The sequence below is a fragment of the Atractosteus spatula genome, chromosome 10 (genome assembly GCF_055471065.1).
Source record: "Atractosteus spatula isolate fAtrSpa1 chromosome 10, fAtrSpa1.hap1, whole genome shotgun sequence".
NCBI lineage: Eukaryota > Metazoa > Chordata > Actinopteri > Semionotiformes > Lepisosteidae > Atractosteus > Atractosteus spatula.
The window spans coordinates 12,087,501-12,110,020 of NC_142715.1; positions in this window are offsets into that span (position 1 = coordinate 12,087,501).

Consider the following 22,520-nt stretch of genomic DNA (forward strand, 5'->3'; position numbering starts at 1 on the left):
ACACGTGCAGTGCGGCTTGTCCGTCTGTTTATTTGTCAGCTTTGGCGAGACACGGGTGCTTGTGTATAGCGTGAGCGTTTTTTATTCTGATCATGAACAGTTTTACAAGTCCGCAAAGGATCGAGGAAAGGTTTATCGCCAGCTGAAAAGAGACACAGCGCTTCGGCTGTGGAGACTTGTTCGGGTGGTGTGCGGGGAGTCGCGTTTTTCAGAATTGTATTGAGATCGTTTTCCACAGAGCTCAGATGTCAAAGCACAGCAGCAGCTCTCCACAGTGATCCTCTATAGCGCCCTTTCTCCCGCAGCTCCGTCCTCATTGGAAGGAAGCAAGAGTGAAAGGCTGAAGTGAAATAGAGCGGGGACGAAGGCAGTGAAGAGAGAGAACGTGGGAAGAAGAGAAAAACGCAAGGGAAAAAAAGCAGCGTCGTAAAAGAGGTGACGGAGCTGTCCTCTCTATAAGAAGGGTGCCAGCGATCCTTGCTCTCGCATACGGCCACACACCCTTGAGCACGCCTGATCTCGTTTGATCTCTGAAGCTAAACAGGGATGAGACTGGTTAGTACTTGGATGGGAGACTGCCTGGGAATGCCTGTAAGCTTTCAAGCGCAGGAAGCACCCTATCTTCGCTCATTCCCCTGTTCACATGTGCAGTGTGGCTTTTTGGCTTTTTATTTGTCAGCTTTGGTGAGACACATGTGCTTGTGTATTAGCATGAGCGTTTTTTATTCTCATCATGAACCTTATATACTGTATCTCTACATCCCATAACCTTTAACGGCAGGTGCCTGGGTGTGGACATGTTGTGATGTAATATTTAATTTAAAAGTAAACATTTTAGTAAAGTCTGTTATATTGTTAAAATCTATAAGCGTTATAAATATCAATTTTTGCTCGTGCTTATAATTTATCGCTGCTAAATGTGTCTTATTCAATTATTTTAACACTTTTATGACCTATCCACTAAAATATAAAGACCTGCCCTACAACGCTCTTCTCAAAAGATAAAATAAGTTTTACATTTTTTGATTCAATGTAATTTCTTTTCTAGAGAAACACACATCATTTGAGGCTTGGGTTGCATGTTAATAATTTTAAGGTTTAAAGACTTTACGTTCACGGTACGTGGAAAATCATTTCAAACTTTTGAAAAGTTGTTGAGAATTTGTCATTGAAATAAGCTTACATATTTTAATTCAACGTGATTACTTTTCACTCTCGATAAAACACGTGTGATTTTGGGGCGGGGGGATATGGTGGGGCGTTCTAAAACATCACAACCATTTGAAAAATGTCTTGAGCTATGTAGGCATGGTTACAAATTTGGAGTTTATGCTTAAATTAGCCGACTTGCCGGTTTTGAAGTGTGACACATGAGCTGTCAGGCCCCGATATTGACTGCTGCGAAGATGGCTTCTTTGAGTAGAGAATCATCGGATTCCTCTGCTATGCAAACTGAAGAAGTAGGTTGCTAAAATATTTTTTCTGATAGTGGAATTGTATTTTCAATCTGCGTTTAGCGTATTTCGTTTTCAACACTTTGTCTTCTTTTTAGCAAAAGCTGACCCAGCACTCAGTGGTGTGTGACAGTGGCTGTCATGTGAACTCTGACGGTGATTCAGGTGTTGGGGGTCCGTCAACGACTGATGAAGAGTTGCTACAAATGGTAAATATTAAACCACAGCAAGTTCGAAGCAAACGAAAAACTCTAACACAAAAGAGGCATTACAATTGTAAATATTTTAGGTAAAAAGCATGCCTATTTATTTTGTTAAGCCTTCCTTTTCTTTTTTCCTTTAATAGAATAACGAAGAGGTCGACGCATCAATCTTCAAACTACCATCAAGCTTGAATGTTTCGTGTCTGTTCATGTGTGTTCGCCAAAATGTGATTAATGATGATGTTCAACCTAGTTTAGCTAACGATGGCTCTAATGAGCCCGATGCTATGGATCAGATTGTAAAGTCGGTGGTATGTTGCACCTTCAACCATTGTTTAAAGGGGGTTGTGGTTGATGAATGCGCGGCCCGTTTGATTAATCATCCAGGTCAACGGGGTCACACATGCCTAGTTGTCGGGTGCGCGGATGGGTACTGTGGTGTCTCCGGGGGAAAGTTTATGTAAATGAAAGTAGTACTCACACCACACTTTTCTTTCCTGAGTTTCGTGGCTTTTCTTCCTCCAACTATCTTCCAAATACAGTCCGTAATCCGTTCCCTTAATCCTGATCCGATCCGAGTTCCAAAAGTCCGTAATAAAGCCAATCTGCGATGTATCCTTATCCAGTGTCCGTAATCCAAAAACCATAAACCTTTTCTCCTTTCAGTAGTCCGTTATTCTTTAGCCCGATCTTTAACATACACCTCTTTCCTCTCTTTTCCTCCAAACCGCATTCACCTTATCGGCTTCCGCCCTGTTCACTGCCTCCGGGGCACTTATATTTTGGTTCCTGATGCGGCTCAGCTGTGTCTCATTGTTTCTCAGGGTAGACCCTTTCCATGTACCGGTCAGCTGATTCTTTTTGGCAGCCATTTTGCTAAGGTCCATATCTAGTATTTTAAGTAGGTCATTCCGAAAATACCTGTTATGAATGACCCTTCCATTGGTCATGTTACAGTACAAAGATGTGTTGTTTGCCGCATTAGAAATTTATAAGTGTCTCAGTTTAGCCCGAATTTTATCGGCTGTTCTGTACATCGCCAGTGGCCTGGGTGCCTATACTTTTACAGATGATACTGAGCGGAGTATAAAGCACTTGCTGAGAAAAATAATTGACGACCGCTCGCCATATGAGTATGTACGGTCCTTACTTGTAAAGGTAGATGGAAAAATACTACACGTGACTTTTGGTGCGTTGCAAAACTTATTTTATACTTATTTATACATATTTTTACAGAAAAGAAAAAAGATCTATGTAAAACCAGGGCTGTGAAATACTCGCAATGTGAATAGAGCTTTCACTCTGTTTTACAGACACAGGTGTGCCATCGTGAGAAGAATGAAAAATTTCGAATGTATACGTAAGAATTCTTACAAAAAGTGCTTTACACTCTTCTTTCTGCAAAGCTTGAAATGAAAATCAATTAACTGAATACTAATGTCCTTGAATTTGTTAAAGAGATAGATGTGCATGTAAAGAACATGAGTGAAATTACTGCGATTCTGATGTTTTCAGATCAGAAACTGAAGCCTGGCGGATTCAGCGGTGTGTATTCCAAAATACAACGTATTTTACATAGAACCTGTGGTAACACCGTCCCTCTGATCACTCAGGCTAATTTATTTTCTCTGTTAGGGTCGCCCAGTTCGGTGTTCACGGCTATAGAAATGGCGAGAGAAAGGGCGTTATGAATGCTTTTTCAGATGCTGCTGAGTTTCTGAACAATGTTGGGGCGATAGCTACAACTAATTTTCTGCACCAACATTTAATTGGCGATTGCAAGCAGTAGTCTGTAATGTGTGTGAAAAGTTTAAAAGTGTATACTGGGATGTTTCTGTAATTTAAAACCTACTGATGAAATGGTTGAGTGGTTCACATTTCACATGCTATTTGTCCTGCGAGTTCTTTCTGTGACACTTTACTCAGTCAGTCAGTCAGTCAGTCAGTCAGTGTGTGCGTGTGTGCGTGTGTGCTCACATCCCGGAAACTCGCGGCCCTCACCAGACTTCCCACACCGCCGATTCCCTAGGGTTATAATAGATTGCATTCAAACCTGCAGCAGACATTATCACCTTCCATCCCTCATCGCTAATACGCACTTTCACACACTTATTTATAAATCGAAGGGGATGCGGTGGTGGGCATTTGGACCCTGAGGCCTGGGGCTGCTAGGGGTGGAAGGCGGGACAACAACACTCATTATGACACACCATTGGCTCTCGAGGGGGCGGGACATCCGCCCATAACATTGCACCATTGGCCGATAAGGGGGCAGGACATCTGCCCATGGCGGCCTCCCATTTGCTGAAAAAGGGGGCGTGGTACCTGTCAAAATGTTTGATGAAAGGTGTCGCTTTATTCTACTCCCGGGCCAAAAACAGCCCTCGGATCATCAACTCAATCAGGAACTCCCAGTCTCACAACTGCATTCCCTCGGTGCTTCCCTACCACCCTAACCCAATTTCTATCCCCAGGACCATCATTAACAATGACTACATTTTACAGGACGATCCCTCCATTGGTACTCTTTTTTCCGACCGCCCAATCATCTCTTATCGCTGACCACCACATAAGCTTCTTGTTCACAGCTCCCTCACACTCAGCACCTTCCCCTGCAATAGCACTCGCTGCATCACTGGCAAATACATATCTAACGACATTCAGGGCATCACAGGACAATTCCAGATAACCCTGACAACATCCTGTATCTCATTTACTGTATCTCTTGCAAAAAATGCCCAGCTATCTACATTTGGGAAACCGAAAGGAGACTAGGAGAATGCTTCAGAGAACATATTAGGGCTGGGAAGGTTAAAGATTTCTCCAAGCCCATAGTTTTTCTTTTCACCTCAAATAGCCAGGATCTCTCAATGACTGACTTATTTTAATGTAATCTTCTCTATTCTCTTGCAGGTTTTGACTTCACACCTTTCTTCACCTCTCTCCATTTTGCACTTCCTGTGTGGCCCTCTGCTGCTCCTGCCTCCTCCCCTCTCCCAGCTTTTGTTCTTCTGTGCTATTTAATCTTTGTAATCTGCCCTGTCTTTCTCACACCTGAAGAAGGCTTCACAGCCGAAACATTGAGTTTTCTCTCTTCTCTTTTCAGTATGGAATAAACCTATTACTTGTTCCTTTGCAGACTACACATGCTGACATAGTTTAGTTCAGGTGGGTAGCTGCTTCAATATAAATTTGTAAATGTCAATTTAAAACTGTAAAAATAGTAAGATTGTAACTCCACTTTAAAACGTGGCAAGAAATAGACACATGGCAGGCTACACTCTGGAAAGGACACCAGTCCATCCCAGGGCAAAGATATAAAAAATAAACATATAGGCAGCACATATCAAGCCTTACAAGAAATCATTAACACCCTCAACACACACCACAGGTCCATTAAACTCAAATACACCAAGCATGGTAGCCTGATAGACTTCCTAGACACCACCACATACAAGGTTTCTTCCTTCAACAACACAGACAAACTGGACATCAAGGTATTTTTCAAAGACACATTCACACGGCTTACTGCACAAGGATAGCTTCCACCCAAAACATACTTTAAAAGGACTGGTAAAATCACAACTCCTACACTTCCACAAAATCTGTACACAACAACAAGACTTTGAGGAAGCCAAATACACACTCTTCCAAGCTTTATGCCAGAGAAGATACACACAAAGTTTCCTCAAAAATGTGGTACAAACATTTCTAAATAGAAAAACTCCAGATGACAGAAAAATACCCCTCAACACATCATATTCTCAACTCAGCATAAAAAACAACCAAAAACCATGATATTAGAAAACACAAACATACTAAGGGAGCACAAAATCATATCTGCACACAGAAAAAAACAAAAACCTTCAGCATTAATTAGTCCAAAGCAAGCTAAAACCTGTACAAAACAGATCATATACACCAAGAGCCAAACATTTCATAACAGAAAACAATGATCCAAAACAAAGAAACTAAAGAAATCTTCCAGTTGCAAAGGGCACTCTCAGAAAACATCAATAACGCCATCTACAGCATCCAGTGCAAAAAGTGCGGGGTGACCTATGTGGGGGGAACGGGTAACTCCATCCGAACCCAGCTGACACAACACAGGTACATCAGGAACCACGGGACTGGAAAGCAACCCCAACTGGACAGAGATTGAAAGAAAGAAAAAGGAAAGGGAGTGGATCAAAAGACTTATTACTATCTTTACACAAGACCTGAACATCAGAAAAACCGGGAGGGTTTTAGTCGTTGGAAGGAGAGTGCTCTCCTTGTCCCAGATGGTCCCCTCTCGGATAAAATCTAGGAGAAGGAGCTTTGTTCCCCTCTCCTAACTAGCCAGATCCTACAGGGACTGGAACTCTTCACCATACTAACACGCAACAAACAGAAGAATAACTGAAACCAATCAGCTATGGAAACTCGCACAGCTTGCACAGTCCTACTAGGGAGGAAAACAAAAGACCCTGATTGCCTATTGAGATGTTAATGGTCCATGCATAATCCCCACCAGGGAAAGCAGAAACCCATTCACCAACTGAAACTGCACCTACTCATACAGAAACGTACAGAAGGAACACAGACCATAGGATACAAACTAGCCCCCTAGGAGGAACTACAACACACTGCCCCTTACAAAACAGGATAAAAACAGGCCAGCATGGACACAGTGTTCCAGAACAATGCCTGAAGAAGACCCAGGCAGAAACATAGCGACACACAGAAAGGCAAGATTGTCTTCCTATGGAGCCACAGATTCTACAGAGGTAAAGCTGCCTAACAGTGGAAACCTAATGGTGTCAACGAAGCTTTAGGCATTTAAATGGTAAGTATGGATCAATCCAGAGTTGACAACGCACGCAACCGTACGGTCACCCTCCACACTGCCTACACAACAAACATGTCAAACAGACAGGATACCTTCCAACAAGGAACCAGGATCATCTACAAAATGATCCAAACAGTCCACCATTTACAAAACACAGCAGTTTTATTGGACGGGAGAACCGAGCACCCGCCAGCCTACGACGGAAGACCGAGGAACTCATAAAACCTGCCAAGCCACCCAAACTCACATATTTGAAGCTGGTAAGCAATGCCAAAAATTGGCTTCACACCACACTGCAGATCCTCGAAGAGCAAAATCTGTCATACAACTAGAGGATCTTGAGCTTCCCCACTGGGAGGAAGCTTTCACACTTGCTTCCAACTGATCAAAGAAACATTATGGGAGGAAATTGCAGAACACCACCTTTGGACCCTACAGTACACAAGCTATCAATACTGGGTTAGGGAAGGACAATCGGGCAGACCAAATTATCACAGCAGTTTTTAAATTCTACAACGACTTCTACTGGAAAGACTGCGAACAAGACCAAGTAAGAGTTAAGTTGTTTTATAAAGTCATTATTTTAGAGCAAGGTATAATTCTGATAAAAATACAATAAACAATATGGTGAAGCTATTGGAGAGAAAATTAAGGCTCGGTTAAGAAACTGAAACAGTCTTGACTTGTTCCTTTACACAAAAGTTATTTATTTTCAAAAGAGACCCATGAGGATTCCTCTGGTGTGCAAGACCTGCCTGAAGACATTTGACCAGTTTCCTTTTCACCTAAAGAGGGTGTTTATGAAATGAGCCTCAGCAGAGGACATCAGCAAGGTCCTTCTCCAGACCAGGAAGGACTTGTTGAATCACCTGAGGAATGGGCAGGTCGGGGATTGCAAGAGCATAGGGCTCATGTGTGGTGAGAATGTGAGACTGGCGGAGTCCATGGACTGTTTTATGTGGAATCCTGAGGACACATCAGCAAGGTAAGATATTTATAATTTATAAGGGTTCTTCTGTTTCATTTCTAACCTTTACCTTTATGTAAGGGTATGTTAAAATGATATACCAGTGGTCCAGATGCCCTGAGCAAGAGGCTGCTGTCGAGGAGGAAGAGATGCCAGAGACTGAAGTGGAAGAAGAAGGGGAAGATGTGAGTTCTGGAGAACTTTCTATTTTTTCCAAATGTATCTTTTGTTTTATACTTGTAGTTTGTCTTAGAAGTAAAAATGTTTAAATGTGTATTTTGTATTCCTACTGTCCCCCCAGTTCTTATAAAGCCATCAGCAGGCTCTCAGGAAGACGGTGACCCAGGCTGGACTGGACAGAATTCACTCCCTGGATGCTCCTCACCTGGCTGGGTTTAAACAGGACCTTACCAAGGATCTTGGAGTGGCAGATTGCTCTCAGGAGGTATTTATTTTTAAAGGCATTTAAAATTGAGCAGTGATATTTCCATAGCACATGTTTTTCTCCTTAGCTTAAAATTCACCCATGTGAAATCTCAGCCATAAACATAGTGACTCTACATTTGTCAGGTAGAAAATGTTTCCAGATTCCTCTTTTTATGGATCCATCTGCATCTTCCTTAAACTTTGTAAAGGGCCTATCCAAAACAACAATTATTGTAACCAAATGAAGACCACTGGACTGTCTCACCAAATCATTGCTAATTATATTAAGAACATAAACCATTTTCCGGGCTACATCCTAAATGATATCAGTGTGAAAGTAGAGGATCCCAGCCTGGCTAACCTCATCATCATCTTCCAAAGTATCCTAAAGGATATTCAGAAGAAGAACAGTAAGAATGTTGCCAAGAGATTACTTAAAATAGGTCATTTTCATTTTAAAACTTCTTTCAGTTGTACTTTTAATTTGAATACAAAAAAAAGTTGATGAGTATTAATTTCTCCCACAGATATAGACAGTTGCAGAGTCCAGAACCAAGTACGAAGGAATGCTGGAAGGTGTTGATGGTAGCAAAGAGAGATGTGTTGCACAGACTGGGCAAGACATCACCTTGCCTGAGCAGCTTCTTGTACTGTATTTCCTGCAGGCCTTTCTCCAGCTGAAGCACCTGTAGCACCCAGGGGTGGTAAAGAACATGACAGTAAGAATACTTTCATACAACAAAAGTAAGAAATTACATATATAGGATTTTTACAGTTTGGTGTATTCATTTTTATTTTCTCGCTATTACAGGTTGAGGAATGGGTGCAAAGAAAGTGTTGTTTCAACAAGTGGGCACGAAAATGGTCATAATTCCTGTTAAAGAGCACAAAACCTCAAACAACAGCTGGCTTCCTTTGCATTGAGTGAAGAAGAGGAACATGCAAGTTGATGGCTACATTGATATACCCATCCACTCAATTCAGGGTTGTGGTAGAACTGGAACCATCCTGGCAAGCAGTGGATGCAAAGTACTGTATCACCCATAATGTGACACCAGTCCATCACAGGACTCACTCACACCATGGCCAATTTTCATAGAAGCCAATTCAAATCCATGTTAATACTGAAGAAAGATGTGAAGACGGGTGTTTGAATTTAATCCTTTCTGTATACGGTTTAGACTTCTAAGTCACAAGCTGGGGTTTATGGCAGGAAAGGGGGTTAACTAATAAGGATTGCAGATGCAAGCTAGGAACCCCCCTGGGTGTAATCTTAAACTGACCATTTGGCCAGACATCGTAAACTGGCCAAATACCATGAACCCCCCTCTTTACCACCTCTTTTTAAATTAATACTCATCAACTTGTTAGAGGCTCCAAATATTACCATTGAATGTGAAGGAGCTCTAAATCCAGCCACATTGTTACCTGACCCATCAGAAGCCTATATGTTAGAACACAGCTGTGATGTTTGGGCAATGGGAGAAGATGAGGGCATCAAAATAGCCAAGCAACCACTAAGGAATGAAGACCTCATCCTCTTCACTGATGGAACTTCATTCATAAATTCTAGTGGGGAGAGGAAAGCGGGTTGGGCTGTGACTACAGAACATGATATCCAATGTGGGGGAAGATTTGAGGTACCCACATCAGCACAGCGAGCTGAACTGAAAGCTTTGGTGGAAGCCTGTAAATTAGCAAAAGGCAAGACCACCACAATATACACAGACTCACGATACGCATTTGGAGTATGCCATGACTTTGGAAGATTATGGAGTAATAGGGATTTTTTAACCTCTGCTGGCACTCCGGTAAAGAATGCGGATCTGGTGTCTGAGCTGCTTGCGGCTCTCCAACTCCCAAAGCAGGTAGCTGTAGTCAAATGTAAGGGCCACAGCAGAGAGGACACTCCCGAGGCCAGGGGCAATAAGCTGGCAGACTGGACAGCACGTCAAGCTGCCCTGGGGCAATGGGAAGAGTGGTCTATAGAAAAACCTCTTCAGATTATTTCAGTTTGCACAGTGAACATACAGGCACTCCGGACGGAACAGCTCAGCGAGCTCCAGGCCCAGGCCCCAAGGATTGAGAAATGGACCTGGATGGAACGCAATGTGGGGCTGCAGAAGGATGGGACCTGGAGGTGCCAGCGTACAGGCAGACCCGCCTGCCCCAAGCAACTAATGCCCTACCTGGCACAGCAAATACACTCCACAGGGCACCCAGGTGTTAGCCAAATGACTCGACGCTTTGCTCAGAGCTGGGTGGGCACAGGCTTCACACCCTTCACAGCTGATGTGGTACAACGCTGTGGAGAGTGCCAAAAAGCCTCTGGAGCACCGCCGGTTCGGGCTCCTAATCTTCGACGTCCTGCACCCGAGGGGCCCTTTAGACACTGGCAAATAGACTATTGTTCACTGCCACCCTGTAAAGGGAAAACAGGCCTCCTAGTGATGGTGGACCAGTTTTCTAGATGGGTGGAGCCTGTCCCTGTCAAACGAGAGACTGCGCAGACAACTGCCAAATATCTTGTGACAGAAGTAATTCCCCGATGGGGACTCCCGTGTCGCATAGACTCAGACCAGGGCACACATTTTACTGGAAAAGTGTGTCAGGTGGTGGCAGACCTACTAGGGATCAAATGGGACCTGCATTGCCCTCATCACCCGCAGTCCTCCGGCATGGTGGAACGGGTGAACCGAACTTTGAAAGCTAAATTGACAAAGTACCACCTGGGAGGGATCCCCTGGGTGGATGCATTGCCCGCCGTACTGTGCAGCATCCGGGCTGGGACAAATCGAATAGTGGGGCTGAGCCCGTTTGAGGTGATCACGGGGCGTCCCATGAGACTGAGTGACTCTCCAGGACATGACAGAGTAGGCTTGAGTATACTAACTGATTCTCTGTTACAGTATTGCAAGTTGCTGACAGAGGCCACCCAAGGAGCCCGCGAGCAGGTCCTGGAGGCGTGGGGACCACCACCTGAAGGAGGGCACGACCTCATCCCAGGAGAGTGGGTGTGGATCAGGAAATTTCCTTCACAGGTTCTCCAGCCCAGGTGGGACGGACCCTACCAGATCCTGTTGACAACCGAGTCTGCGGTTCGAGTGGAAGGAAAAGATCGCTGGATCCACGCGTCACACTGCCGACGAGCCTCATCCCCAGTTACAGACTCAGAATGAAATCATTTCTGTTAATAACGATAATTGTTGCTGTAGGACTATGTTCCACAGGGATTAATGATCATCTCTCCCACAAAGGAGAACATGGAATTAATTCCTTTTTAGGCCTCTCCTATCTGACAGCTAAGAAAACCAACCAAAGTGCCTGCTGGGTGTGTGCCGCATTACCCAAATATGTACAGGGAGGACTTCCTATGAGGGCCATTCCTTGGCGTCTCGAGGAAGTCATAGGAATGATCATTTGGAGAGATAATATAGGAGATTTTAATATGACAAACTATGGGGGTTGCCATAACACGACTTTAACTTGCACAACATTACAATATCTACAGGAGCGAGGCTTAGAGCCCACGAGTTTCACAGGCTCTTACGCTCCTAAGTATAACAGAAGCCATACACCACCATACCTGACTCTAAATAAGGAAGGTGAGGGAAACATATGTTTTCAGCACACTAATGGTCTGCACTTGGTTGGATGGAGTCGTTGCAACCTTACCATCGCTGCAGATATATCCACCTCTACCTTCCAAATTCCAGGATGGGATCGGCACACCCCACAATTCGGTATAAGCTTCTTATTTTCAGAGGCATGGGGAACGCCAAACGGAACATATTTCATTTGTGGAAAACGAGCCTACCCATGGTTGCCAGCCCATTGGTCTGGCTCATGTTATTTAGGATATGTGGTTCCTCATATCCGTGTTCAAACCCACAGCCCCTTCGGACCTAACCACAGACCACAAAGAAAATTGGCTGATTGGGAATATTATTTAGGTATAATATTTCCACAAGCTGGCATGAACTTTCTGAGTCAAGAGTTAATTCAAATGGCCTCGACTTTAGAGGAATTAGCAAATTCTACCTCATCTAGTCTGAAGGCTGTTAATGATGAGATGGTAGCCCTCAGAACAGTGGCCATGCAGAACCGACTAGCTTTAGATTATGTACTGGCGGCCCAAGGAGGAACTTGTGCAGTAATTGGCACTGAATGCTGCACATATATTCCTGATAATTCTGAGCACATCTCAGATCTGGCCCAACACATTTACAATGAGGGACAGAAATATCAGGACTATTATACTGAAAATTGGGGAATTGGGTCTTGGGTAAAGTCTGTGTTTGGGGCCTGGGGTGGAACCTTTTTACAGTGTTTATTTGTAGGAATAGTTTTGCTTATATGTGTAATTGTAATCATCACGTGCACAAAAACATGTATCACATCTTGCTATAACCGTGGAACGTAAAATGTCATGGCAATACATACCTGTTCACCTAGAAAGGAAAGATCTGCCCTGACATTGTATGTATAAAATAGGCTACACTGACGTATGCTGTATTTTATAAGTGGGGAATGAAGAAAGATGTGAAGACGGGGGTTTGAATTTAATCCTTTCTGTATACGGTTTAGACTTCTAAGTCACAAGCTGGGGTTTATGGCAGGAAAGGGGGTTAACTGATAAGGATTGCAGATGCGAGCAAGGAACCCCCCTGGGTGTAATCTTAAACTGACCATTTGGCCAGGACATCGTAAACTGGCCAAATACCATGAACCCCCCTCTTTACCATCAGACCGAGTGACATCAGAAACGGAGAAGAAGACACTATATAACCCAAAAGTTTGTACCAGTACGGGGAACAATACTTTGGTTTTGTTGTTTCTTGCGGGAAACAAGACTTTGGCTTTATTGTTCCTTGCATGCAATAAACTAATCTGTTTTACTTCATCTCGGGATCAAGAACCTTATTCCTTCTGTTACAACAATGCGTACAGTACTCTTCACATTTCATTACTTGTAGCCACAAGCCTTTGAACCGGCAATTCATATTTAGGTAGTGGCCACAACCCACTCCATGCATTCAAAGTAAAAACCCAAAAAATAAATTGAGCATACTGTATGAAAGAAACATGATTCTAACTCTTTGTTTTGGCATACCTCAGTTATGTGCACAAAACTATCTTCACGAGCCACACAATGGAAGTGGCCTCTGGTCTGGGTGCAATACTAGGGGTTCTCATGATTTCAGAATAAATTGTAGTAGTGAATTTCAAGCAAAGATTCAATAATGAAAATGAAGGAGCTAGTTTTCTAAAGCCACAGATCAGGAGCAAGGTTTAAAACATCTCCAAGATGTTTAATATCACTTGAAGCGCAGCGAAGTTGATCGTTAAGAAGTAAAAGGCCCCCAGACAATATCTGTAGCCAGGAATCTAAGTCTCGCACTCGATCCTCTCCTGTCTTTTGAGCCCCATGTGAAAGATTTGATTAAGACAGCTTTTTTCCCCCCACCTTAGAAATACTGCCCGCATTAGTGCCTGTTTCATGCATTTAGAACGTCAAGGCTTGTTATCCGCTGTTAGTGGATTTTGCATACGTGTCCTGCAATGATCTCTTTTCGCAGCTAACCTTGATATTTCTCCCCAGTCAGAAGCGGGAGTGCTTTCTATCGCTGTCCCTCTCATCCGACCAAGAGCCAGACAGATGACCCGCTGTGCTTGTAACCCTGAATTCCTTTTGGCTCGTCATCTTGCCCAACAAAGATCCCAGCTAAATCCAGAAAATTAAGCATGTCCAACCTAAAAAACCTCACAGATACTCTGTCTCTCCACTCCCCAAAGCAAATGTTTCTGGTTTCGGCCTGTTGCCTCATTCAGGTGTAACGATTCGCCTTTCCAGCCTTTTGTTTCCTCTTCCTGCCTCTGTTCCTGTTCTCGTTGGGAGCATATTGATCTGGGCCTCTGTGGCGCACTTGGTTAGCAGTTTTGGCTGTTAGTCAAAAGATTGGTGGTTCAAGCCCACCAGGTACCATTGTTCTTTGTGGTGCTGTAGCTTGTATGTAGCGTGCTGGTTTGCGGTCGATGAGAGCCTGGGTTCAAATCCACAGACTTTCAGGGTGTTGTATAGCCAGCAGCCACTGGAGCTCAGCAGGTGTGAGTCTGGTCAGTACCTGGAGGGGAGACTCCTGGGAAGGCTGAGGCTGCTGCTGAGAGAGGTGTTAGTGGGGCCAGCAGGGGGTGCTCACCCTGCGGTCTGTGTGGGTCCTAATGCCCCAGTATAGTGACGGGGGACACTAAACAGGTGCCATCCTTCGGCTGAGACTTAAAACCGAGGTCCTGACTCAGAGGGCTGTCTGTGTGGAGTTTGCATGTTCTCCCTGTGTTGGCATGAGTTTCCTCCAGGCGGTTCGGTTTCCTCCCACAGTCCAAAGCCAGGCTGGTGGGGTTAATTGACTTCTGGGAAAACTGGGCTCTGGTGTGAGTCTGATTGTGATGGACTGGTGTTAGTGGGGCCAGCAGGGTGCGCTCACCCTGTGGTCTGTGTGGGTCCTGATGCCCCAGTATAGTGACGGGGGACACTGGACTGTAAACAGGTGCTATCCTTCGGATGAGACGTAAAACCGAGGTCCTGACTCTCTGTGCTCATTAACAATCCCAGGGCGTTTCTCGGAAAGAGTAGGGGTGTAACCCCGGTGTCAAACAACTGCTCATTGTTCTCGGATTTTGGAGCGAGGTCCTGAGCACAGAGTGAAATCAATATGCACACTGCAACCGACACTCCCACTGGCCCATAAACGGTATCAAGAAGTTCGAAAACCAGTTAGATACAGTTCAAGACTGAGCAAACACCCGGCCCATTTAAATACAGGAGGACAGAGCCAGAAGATAAGATAAGGTAACTATAAGACAGGAAAGCAGTTGAAGGAGCTGAAATCTCCTGGATTGTTTATTTGAAAGATTTGGGTGTCAAAAGCCAGACCTGGGGGCTGTCCTGAAGATTCATCATTCCTTCCCCAGCTCTTCTCAACTTCAGGGTTGGGTCGGATGTGCTCTGGAAGTCACGATGGATGTGTGGGCTCCGGGTTATCTCTCGGCCGATACAAGACCCATCTAGTCTCATCTCCAACACCTTCTATGCTCGGTCTGAAGCCAACAACACAGAACCAGTCATCAGAACTGCACCCTCCACAGCTGACCAGCTGCTCTCACTGTCTGCAGATGAAGTGAGGAGATCTCTGCTAAAAGTGAACACAAGCAAGGCTGCAGGACCCGACGGCATACCCAGTCGCTTTCTCAAAGCCTGCGCCAATCAAATGTCTATTCACAGACATTTTCAACATGTCTCTGGCCCAAGCCGTAGTCCCCACCTGCTTCAAGACAACCACCATCATCCCAATACCAAAGAAAACCACAGTGACATGTCTTAATGACTACCGACCAGTGGCACTAACACCTGTCATCATGAAGTGCTTCGAGAGGCTGGTCATGAAGCACATTAAGGACACCATTCCAAACACAGTGGACCCGTACCAGTTTTCCTACCGGTCCAACAGATCCACAGATGACACAATCTCCATTGCCATACACACTGCCCTATCCCATCTGGACAAAAAGAACACATACACAAGACTACTATTCATCGACTTCAGCTCAGCTTTTAACACTATCATCCCAGAGAAACTAGTCAAGAAACTCAGTGCACTGGGTCTCAACACCACCCTCTGCAACTGGATTCAGGACTTTCTGACAGGCAGACCTCAGGCTGGCAGGCTTGGAAACCACACCTCCGGCACACTAACTCTGAACACTGGGGTCCCCCAGGGGTGTGTGCTTGGTGTGTGCTTAGTCCATTGCTCTACTCCCTCTACACCCACGACTGTAAGGCCAAACATAACACCAACTTCATCATCAAAATTGCCGATGACACCACAGTTGTAGGTCTGATCACAGACAATGATGAGAGGGCCTACAGGGAGGAGGTCAATCTCCTTACAACGTGGTGTGATGACAACAACCTCACCCTCAACGTCAGCAAAACCAAGGAGCTGATCGTTGATTTCAGGAAACTGCAAACCAGACATGCCCCTATCCACATCAATGGGACTGAAGTGGAAAGGATCAGTAACTTTAAATTCCTTGGCGTCCATATCACCGAGGACCTCACATGGTCTCTCAATGCCACCTGTCTGATCAAGAAAGCACAACAGCGCCTGTACTTCCTAAGACGGTTGAAGAAGTTTAAGACATGTCCCCAGATCCTCACTAACTTTTACAGATGCACTACAGAAAGCACACTGACAGGCTGCATCACAGTGTGGTATGGCAACTGCAGTGCTGCTGACTGCAAAGCCCTACAGCGGGTGGTGAAAACTGCCCAGTCCATCACTGGGGTTACCCTCCCATCTATCCAGGACATTTATGACAGACGGTGCTTGAGGAAAGCTCTAAGCATTATCAAAGACCCCACACACCCCAGCTACAGACTTTATGATCTGCTACCATCTGGAAAACGGTACCGGAGCATTCGGGCCCGGACTACCAGACAGAGACAGTTTTTACCCCTGCACTATCAAACTGTTAAATTCCCAGCCTCTCTCACTCTCACTCTCACCTCACCTCTCACCTATGATCTGAACCTCACAGTGCCTGATTCCTTTCTTTCTTACCAAAAACCCAGACACACATTGAAAATCTACCTCTACCATACATGTCAAAAGCTCACTCCCCATAATTTCTATCCCTTTATTTTATTCTGTTGATGCATATTTTTGCACATAACCTGTTACCTTTTTGTTGTTTTGCACATCGTCTGTTGTTGTTTTTTGCACACTGCCTGTTGTCTCTGTCTTTCTTTTGCTACACAATTGTACTGTTGTTGTTGTTGTTTTTTTCTCTTTGTACTACTTATATCCGAGAGCTAGCTAAATAGCATTTCGTTATACCATATACCATGTATATGAGTGTAATGACAATAAACTTGAACTTGAACTTGAACAGACAGTTAAATGGGGATAATTTCGAAGTTGCAAATATGAGATACCATAGCGCGGTTTTTTTCACTCCCTGGCGAGACGGGCTTCCATAGTTATGTGTATTCTTGATATATCAGAAGGGGGCACTCTTCTCTTTATCGCACGTAGTCCCGAATACTGCGTATGGAGTTTGCGTGAGTGAGGTCAGTAACGAGCTTGATCAGACCCAAATCTACTGCTTTCATCCAAAACAGCCCTTCATTTGGGCTTTAACCACTTAACAACATTGACATATTTAGACAATGTCTGCCTGGAATTTCCTCCCCCTTAAACATATGTTATATCTCTGCAGCAGAACATAGCAGGAGCCTGGTTCAGGTCTTAAATTGAAGCTAGCCCTCTTGGCTTTGAGTGTGAATAGTTTAATTTCTTATATTTCTTAATGTGTCCACTCAGCAGACAAACATATGAAAAAAACCCCAAAAAAACAGCTGGCGAACATGTATTTTTGGTCTTCAGAGGTCAGATTTATCAACTATATGCATGTCAAGGGCCTGGGAATGATTTGAAAACCTCTAGGTAACTACTAGCTTGGATAAAAATCTGGGACAAATTGATCAATTAGAAAAAATTCTACATCATGTTTTGTGAAGACTGGACCTGGAATGACATTAATAATTAATAAAATATTGAAAATAAGAATAAAAACCATTGCAATTGCTATAAAAACCTTTAGACACTGCTAGAGAGCCTTTATCTGCTGTTATGCAATGAAAACAAAACCTCAGAGTTGCCTTCTGGTGTGGAAAAAAAGGAGCACTGATAAGAAACTGATAAAAAACTGATTGATTATCTCTTCTGAGTCAATGATTGACAGCTAAAAATGCAGCCTGAAGCTTCCAGAGGAAGTCTCACCCCCTAAGGCCTCTGAATGGCTTAAAATACAATGAATGACAGCGGTTTTTACCAATCAAATCGCCTTATTTCTGGCGCTCGTTCTTCAAACATTTATTAGTAATCAATAACGTTTACTAGTCTCTAGCTCTTGAGATAAACTAGTCTGGGTTATTTTGGATATATATCATGCTCCAGAATAAGGTAAAAACATGGGATATATATATATATATTTGCTGTTTTTTGCTTTTGCGGTTTTTTTGGTAAAATGTATGATATTGACATGCTGGGCTGGCCAGGTGGCCGGGTGTTTTATTGGGATTCTGCTAGTTCATTAATTTATTGGTTTATTGCATAATAGTGTCATGTCTGTGGAAACAAACTTTATGGTTTTGCTGTGGTGATATTGGAGAATACGTGCATGTGAGAAAATTTGTGGAGCGGTTTCAAACAAACGTTGTTTATCTCGCGTTTATCTTAAAAATAAAAAGTGTCATCTGGGGAGACAGGAGTACCCCCCCGGTGACCTCGATACGGACTACCTCCACCTGTTACCCCTCACACTCAATGTTTCAGAAAAAGGGTTTTAATTTAAGCTTTGCCCAGCAGTGTTTGAGCAGAGAAAAGAAATAGAAGCGCTATTCGCGCCGGTCTAGCTCAGTAACCACTAACTCAAATAATTCACTAATAATAATAGCGAAAGAACCCCGGCTTTTGCTTAAAAAAAAACTATTGACATTGTGCGTCTCCAACACTGGCTGGAGACTCTGTGTATCCGGGCTCAGCGGTTATACTGTATAGAACAGGACTCGGCGAGCTGCAGGTGAAACTCATTGCTCTGCACTCCCAGTGCGGAATGTGCGTCTCCTCCCTCCAGACTCGTCACACCGCCTTCTACAGCGGGGAAAAAAAACAAACAAACTCCCCTCTACTGTCTTCATACATCCCTCTTAAATCCCAGAAACACAGAAACTCCGGGGCGTTTCTGTGAGTCAGTACTGGGTTTTTTCTGTTCGAGGTTACAAGCAGAAACAATAAAAGCGCTGAAAGCAGGAAGTTATTTCTGCTCGTAGGCATAAACGTGTAAAAATGCATTTTCTGATTCATAAAACCTAATAAAATCCACGTACAGTAAGTCTCCCTTTTGTTCCCAATGCACATAACTGAATATAAACCAGTCAAGTTCAGGTAATTTTCTGCTGAATATGAATACACTAGTTCTGGCGCAGCTGTTACAACAAAGATACTTACGAACTATTTTTTCATACGAGCTATTGCCGTTTTTAAATTTAATATTTTTTCAATTCGCTAAATCATACGAAACACCAACAACACTCATCGTAAGCATCTGACCAATCACATTCCTGAATTTTAAAAGTATTTAGTATTTATTTTTAACTTGTTTTATTTAAAAAGAAAATTATACACCTGTTTTACATATTCTTGCCATTTTTGGCATATTGTAAGTGGATTGTAACTTCAAATTGATAATTCCTGATCTTTATAACTGTGTATCATTTCTTTTTACCTTGTTTTAATATGTTTTCATTATATTTGCATTTTATAGAACTTTTTTAATATATTGTGAGCATTTTAGCAAAATTTTTAAATAGGACTATCAATGCTCCTGACTTTTAAACCTGTATTTATTCTGACATTATTCTCTCCAACTGCAGATGAGGAGGGATGCATTTGATTTTTAAATTGGTTGATTTTGGGGGAAAATGTACATTAATTTCTTTGTACGTATCATCAGTGGGAAACTTGGCATTTTGGGATGAATTGCAATCTTTACTGCAAGGCCTTCAGACTGATATAGAAATGATGGGAGATTTAAATGACACGTTTGATAAATCAGACAGGCACAGTACAACATCTAAAATGGCAGAACCCTCTAAAGTACTGAAATATTTTAGGCACATTCATTCAATCTACAAGATGTTTGGTGGTTACTGTGTCCTGCTACCCTTTCGTATTTTTTAGTGTGCATGAATGTGTCCCACTTCTTTTACTAGTTTTTAAGGAAGATTCTGAAATATCTGATTACGAGATCAAGCCAGAAAAAAAATGATGACAATTAGTAGGAAGAAAGATACAATGTATTGACAATGTAATATGCTTTAAAGGATTAAAAGGAAAATAAATACTTTATCTATGCAAACTAATTCAACTGAGCTCCTCTAAACACTATAGCCTGAAGAATTGCCAAAGCACAATGTATCATTTTGGGTGACACTAAGGGAAGAGGAACACAACACTCAAAACCACAAACCACTTATTTTCAACAGCAAAAATATGCTTGAAAATATTTGACAAAAAAAAGAAACCTTACACGCATGGAAACCAATATTTATCTGCTAGGGTAGAATGCAGCAGAGAACAGTAGGGCAGAAGGTTAGTGTAACTCTATAGTGCATCACAGAGGCTGGTCTCTTCCCCTCATTATGCAGGCTGACTTGTTCACAGTGAACTGTCCTCCAGCTATCCTCCTCGTCAGCTGCAATCACTGACATCAGACATGATGTTAATACTCTGACAGCACTTTGGCTGATTTGTTTAATGCGTTTTCCTATTAAACAGGAGATCTTGAGTTCAAATCCCAGTGTTGCCTTTCTTCCCGTCTTGTCTTATAGAATGTATCACTATGGATGATCACGTGTGGCTTGATTTTGTTAAATGCAAGTTTTCATTTTCTTTCTAGAACAACTTGCTTTTCATGAAATTCATACAGCTTGCGAAAGATGAAACACAGATCTTGCTTAGCAGTGCAAAACAAATATCACAGGCTGGCAAGAATAAAGTCTTTTTTTTTTACCAAAAGCTTGCAAATAGAGAAAAGGGATGCACGTGAGTCTCTGGGAGCTGTTAATTGAAAGGTTAGTGGTTTGAGCCCATTTCTCATTATTGGAGATAATTGGATTTCTTAGTAAAACCTTAACCCACTTGATATTTGCAGGAAATGCAGTTGTTTTGTGTGGCGAACTACAACAAGTAAACAATTGAGTACATTAGTCATTATCACTAGGAATGACCAGTCATGGCCAACATTCAAGGGAATCGTATTCAGCCATGGACTTTGACCTTCAAATGGCTGGCGGGAGAATTCATTTATACTCTCGTTGCACCCTTAGTTAAAATATTTAAAATTACAACACAGATTTGTTGGAGAACTTAAAAAGCAAAAAAGACAGTTGGACAGCATGATTATGTTAGGACTGTACATTTATATTTTAATACTTTTGTATATTTATATTAATTTTAATATACATGTAACCATAAATGCTGTTCTATATATATATAAAGATTGTTGTATTTAATAATATTTTAGCGGAGGGCACAAGGGGGTTTATTATACCTTGCGAAACATCCAAGACAACTATAATAGAGGCTCATATTTTAATAAAATTTGCTTTAAAAGAAAACCAAAAGTTGTATGATATCATCCCTCAATATCGACGTTCAGTTGATGGATTTGAAGAAGCAACAGCGATAGGTGAGTACATTGATTTTGGACCCATGCTTGCATCTGAATAATCTTTCCTCCTGGAAAGAATTAAAAACAGGTCTGTTTTGAGTCTCATGATGATGCTATTCTGGATCTGAGAAAAACATGCAAATTTGTTTCCTATTTTTTTTAATTTTATCAGATTTTATCAGGTGAATGCAGTCCATAAGTTCAAGTTTTTATATGATGACAGGACCTACACTTAGGGCTCAGTACCGATAACACTGCTGATATTGATGGAGTAGAAATAAGTGATGTATTGGCAGCTTTATCTGAGGCGAGAAGTCCTAGAACACCTACATAAATGTTAGGATTCAGAGGAAGAAATATTTTTCTACCTCACCCAATCCTATTGCATTAACGAGGCTGAAGTTGGCTGCTTATTCGCCAGCTTCTTATTCGCGTTTTTTGTTCCACCTTAAATGCTGCTGCTGTGATGTTATGCCGCCTTTCGCCTGTAGATGGCTCTCTATAGTCATTTTTAAAAATACTAATCCGAGTGGATTACTGCACATATCCTCAGTAAAGGGGAATATGTAAGTAATGATTATCCAAATTGCATTTTTGTATGAAACACATTTCAGAAAATCGAAAACCAATTTTCAAAACTCACAATAACACAAACTGGCATGTTAGACAACAAGTAAATAAGACAAAGGCAAAACGTGAATTCTCAAAGTCGCAAAATCTTGCATTTTGCAAGAAATGTTATTATAGCAGTTTTCAATTGGACATTTAGAACATGGCATATGAGAATATATGGTTAACTGAGGATGAGCAAAGGGTGATGACACTTTCTGCTTATTGCTATGACCCTCCCTCCTGATTATAAAATCGTCTCACAATTCTGCCACTGAGGTGTGAGACACAATGTAACAGACTGTCAAAATCCTGAACTTCAGGAAATGTTGCTGTACCATTTTTAAAATATGACCCTCTGAACATGGCATGAGAGAATTCATTGGGAAAAGCTAATTGCTCTTTCTGTTGTATTGCGATGGCCCCAGTTTAGAAAAAAAAATCTCAGAATTCTGACAAAAGGTCTGAGACACAATGTAACAAATTATGAAAATCATGAAGTATAAGAAAATTTACTGTACCATTTTTTAAAATATGACCCTCTGAACATGGCATGTGAGGATTTATAGTCAACAAAATAGCACCCCTTCTGCTGATTTACTTTTTCCCTCCTTCCTCGTTACCAAAACATCTTAGTATTCCGACACTAAGGTAAGAGAGACAAAATCACTCATCACGAACATTTGTAATTACGACACTTCACTGTTGCATTTCTGCGTTGTGACATTCTGAAC